Consider the following 5,164-nt stretch of genomic DNA (forward strand, 5'->3'; position numbering starts at 1 on the left):
AGAAGTTACACAAGTAAAAGGTTAAGATGACGATAGAACATTTGCCTCTCCCTGTGCAGGAATCACGAAATATTCAAATCTGAAGGACATTGTAATGTGAATATACAAGCACGGTATAGAGACAGACGTTGTAACAGTCTATGATAAAGGAATTCAACTAACTCAGAATCAAAATTACACGTGACAGATGAAGCACAGTGAATATAAAGTGCAGAAAACGTCAGCCTTAATTTAAGTAAAATTTCTGAAAATGTTTGTTTTGATCGCAGCGCTGTACGGAAGAGAATCGTGTAATGAGGCAGAACCTGGAAAGAATAGAATCGAAAGGTCTGAGATGTTGGTCTGTAGATGGGTATTGCAAATTATGCGGACTGGTAAGACAAAAAATAAGGGTAAAACTTGGAGGGGAAGACAAAGGCTGGACTGTTTTAAACAAATAATTCAGTATGTTGGACGCGAGTACTATCTGAGATGAAGAGAGTGGCACGGGAGAGGAATTCATTACGGGCCGCATCAAAGCAGGCAGCGAAGGTGATGAATATAACACTGGACAAAACGTTGCAGAAATTTAATGCAGCAACCCCGTTGGAAACCTGGGAGCTTTTGCCAGCAGTCCACACCGGGAAAGTATACATTCACACATACAATCTTCTTTAATTACGAAATTTAACTACTGTGAGAACTTTCTAAAAATGGTTCAAATGGCTCTGAGCACTATGGGACTCAACTTCTGAGGTCATTAATCCCCTGGAACTTAGAACAACTTAAACCTAACTAACCTAAGGACATCACACACATCCATGCCCGAGGCAGGATTCGAACCTGCGACCGTAGCGGTCTCGCGGTTCCAGAGTGCAGCGCCTAGAACCGCACAGCCACTTCGGACGGCTGAGAATTTTCTACATGTCTTCCCAGTTCACAGTGATCAGTTGTTGTAAACCACTCATTTGAGAACGCTGTACTTGGGATGGACATCGTAATATCTGATGTTATAAGGGTTTAGGGTTATAAAGAAATGAACTTTTTAAAAGTTATATATCTAAGTGGAAGTATACGTCATTCCGCACCGTGGAAAATCATTGCATCTGAGAGTTTGCTCCTCCAGTAGCTGCTTCGTAAAAGCCTCGTTACTCACTGCTGATTTAAAGAAATAAGACCATGATTTCACGTCCCGTCGAGGCCAAGGGCATTAGAAACAGAACACAAGCTCAGACTGAATGTGACAATATGTATACCAGCAACAAGTGTAACATTAAGATTCAAGTGACATTTCACAAGACATTGCGAATCCCAAGTCACCTTGTACGCATTCTAGTATTAAATGCGAGTAATGCCTACGATCGGAACATTCACAGACATGGCTTTTTGAGAGGAATCAAAAGCTATCTCAAGCTATTCACTATCTGATCAAAAGCATACGAGCACCAATTAGTGGAATTAATATGACGTGTGTCCATTCTTCGCCTTTATGACGGCTAGAACTCTGCAGGGACACTTCAGTGAGGTGTGTGATTGTCTGTGTAAGAATAACAGCTCATTTTTTCCCAAAAGCTGAAATCAGGGAACGCAGTATCTGGAGCGAAATCGACATTCTAACTCACCCCAAAGGTGGATTCAGGTGAGGGCTATACGAAGACTAGTCCATTTCTGGAATGTTATTGTCCATAAACAATTGCCTTACAGATGGTTCTTTATTGCAAAGTCCACTGCTATACTGATACATAAAATCATATCTCTAAGCAGTTCCAGTACTATACACAATACACAATGCTGTAAAATGTCTTCTTATTCTGCCGCACTTAGCTTGTTTAAGACAGTAAAAGGACCACACCCTAACCACAAAAAACATACCTATACCATAACACAGCCTCTTCTGTATGTCATTGTTGCAACTAAACATGATGGCAGGAAACGTTTTCCAGGTATGTGAAACATCCGAAAATCCAAAACCCTTATGTTGTAACTAACAATTTGAAAGTTTCTACAACACAACTTTTATTTACGTGACCTTACATAGAAATGACTGAATAACAACGAAAAGTCACAATCACAAAGCCATTAAGAATTTCCTACTAGAGGCAACAAAAGATAACTTCTAAGTTTCCCACAAGAGTCCGAGGTAGAACACATACACTTAATTCCAAGTCCTAATCCGATCGCGAAGACGTAGTATTCCGTGGGGACGTCCTTGAGGTCAGTATTCGGCGTGAACTGACGTCCGGTGCTGGTTCTAGCCTTTAAATAGTATTGGCCAACTAATCTGCTGTTGGTGTAGTATTACGAGGTGCATTCGAGTTCTAAGGCCTCCGATTTTTTTCTCCGGGCTGGAAAGAGATAGAAACATGCGCATTGTTTTAAAATGAGGCCACGTTCATTGTCAATACGTCCCAGAGATGGCAGCACCGTACGGCAGATGGAATTTTACCGCCAGCGGCGAGAATGAGAACTGTTTTAAATACTTAAAATGGCGACGTTTTCCTTACTTGAACAGCGTGCAATCATTCGTTTTCTGAATTTTCGTGGTGCGAAACCAATTGAAATTCATCGACAGTTGAAGGAGACATGTGGTGATGGAGTTACGGATGTGTCGATAGTGCGTTCGTGGGTGCGACAGTTTAATGAAGGCAGAACATCATGTGACAACAAACCGAAACAACCTCGGACTCGCACAAGCCGGTCTGACGACATGATCGAGAAAGTGGAGAGAATTGTTTTGGGGGATCGCCGAATGACTGTTGAACAGATCGCCTCCAGAGTTCGCATTTCTGTGGGTTCTGTGCACACAATCCTGCATGACGACCTGAAAATGCGAAAAGTGTCATCCAGGTGGATGCCACGAATGCTGACGGACGACCGCATGGCTGCCCGTGTGGCATGTTGCCAAGGAATTATGACGCGCAACGACAGCATGAATGGGACTTTTTTCGATGGTTGTGACAATGGATGAGACGTGGATGCCATTTTTAAATCCAGAAACAAAGCGCCAGTCAGCTCAATGGAAGCACACAGATTCACCGCCACCAAAAATATCTTGGGTAACTGCCAGTGCTGAAAAAATGATGGTGTCCATGTTCTGGGACAGCGAGGGCGTAATCCTTACCCATTGCATTCCAAAGGGCACTACGGTAACAGGTGCATCCTGCGAAAATGTTTTGAAGAACAAATTCCTTCCTGCACTGCAACAAAAACGTGCGGGAAGGGCTGTGCGTGTGCTGTTTCACCAAGACAACGCACCCGCACATCGAGCTAACGTTACACAACAGTTTCTTCGTGAAAACAACTTTGAAGTGATTCCTCATGCTTCCTACTCACCTGACCTGGCTCCTAGTGACTTTTGGCTTTTTCCAACAATGAAAGACACTCTCCGTGGCCGCACATTCACCAACCGTGCTGCTATTGCCTCAGCGATTTTCCAGTGGTCAAAACAGACTCCTAAAGAAGCCTTCGCCGCTGCCATGGAATCATGGCGTCAGCGTTGTGAAAAATGTGTACGTCTGCAGGGCGATTACGTTGAGAAGTAACGCCAGTTTCATAGATTTCGGGTGAATAGTTAATTAGAAAAAAAATCGGAGGCCTTAGAACTTGAATGCACCTCGTACTTCCTGCAGGCCATCTCAAACTCCCTCTGTAGGAAGTAGTATGCGGAATGTCTGTTCACAAAACAGCAGGTGTTTACCATTGTTTACGCCTTGGGCATAGACAGCCTCGGTCCTGTGTGGTGTTAGATGTGTTGCCGACCCGCAGGGGCTACCTTGGCGACGGCGTAACACCTTCCGTCGAATTTCCACAGGGTTCAGTGTGATTCACCCGCCCAGTGGCGTCGCTATTTGGACCACCCCAAGCGTTGCTCAGCACTGACAACAGAAATATGTGCATCATCCACCACTGTGCGCCATTCTTTTTTAATCCCCTATGGACAATTGTTGTTCTAGCTGAGCTGCAAGTTACAAATTTCGAAATCATGAATGATTTCTAGTGGCTGATTTCATATGATCTTCTAAAACCACCCCACGCAATGCACGATGGTCCCTGTCCGTCAATACATGATGTCCGTATGGTCTTTGTTAGGCTGCGGTTGTCCCTTCGCGTTTCCACTTCACAATCAAATCATCAATAGTGGGTTTTGGCAGCTTTAAAAGGGTTGAAATTTTCCTGATGAATTTGTTTCTCAAGTTATATCGAATGACTAGTCAACATTCTAAGCCACAGAGCTCTGTTGACTGACCCATTCTGTTGTTATGCTTCTCTACTGACAATGCAACACTTACCAACTCCTATTATACTGTGGCGGATGCGCCACTTGTGACATCCAGTGGTCAGTTCACCATTACATACGAGTGTCTGGTTAGTTTCTTATAACCAGCAATAATAAATATGATATGAATCTTGGGTCTCTAACAGTCTGGTAAATCTTCATGTCGTTGTTGATGAGTCTCACCAGGTGGCAGTCATGTACGCGAATGCCAAACGTCGGTTTGTGGAGTGGTGTAATCAATCCTTCGACAAAATCAGATAGTTTATCATATCCACTAACAATAAATCGGGTGAATATCTTCATGTCGCTGGTGATGAGTGTCAGCAGGCGGCAATCGTGTACTCGAACGCCACCTATACGTTTGTGGAGTAGTATAATCATTCCTTCGACCAAGACTCCGGCAGTGCCACAGCACAGGACATAAGCTCCCAAAGGATATTCGTCCACTTGAAAGCCAGTATATATTGAAATGTTCTATAAAACTCCACAGGGAGTCCGCCGGGCCAACGAGCCTTGTTCAGCACTCCCTTACCTATGGCATGGATAACTTTTCTTCTGGAATTTCGTCCAATAATTCAGTTTGTAGGTCCTGCGGAACAGTGCCACAAACCACCGTCGTCGTTTAGGAACACTGAGCCGAATACAGCCTTGTGTAATGGCTGAAGAAAGCTTGCCCAGTACTGCGCTGCGTGCTGAGGCGGCGGTTGTCCACAGTCCTGGTGGTGTATATCAGTACCTGTCGTCCTTGTTTATGTTCTCGAATGGCGTGTTACAGGTGGACCATTTCGTTACTGTTCCGTCGTGCGTTCGCACCCGGACGATCGTCCCTTTTAGGTGGCGGCGCATATGCGCTACCATCTGTGTCTTCGCATGGTGGACTGCCTTCTATCATTCCAATGCGGGACGTGT

The sequence above is a fragment of the Schistocerca americana genome, chromosome 6 (assembly GCF_021461395.2).
Source record: "Schistocerca americana isolate TAMUIC-IGC-003095 chromosome 6, iqSchAmer2.1, whole genome shotgun sequence".
Taxonomy (NCBI): Eukaryota; Metazoa; Arthropoda; class Insecta; order Orthoptera; family Acrididae; genus Schistocerca; species Schistocerca americana.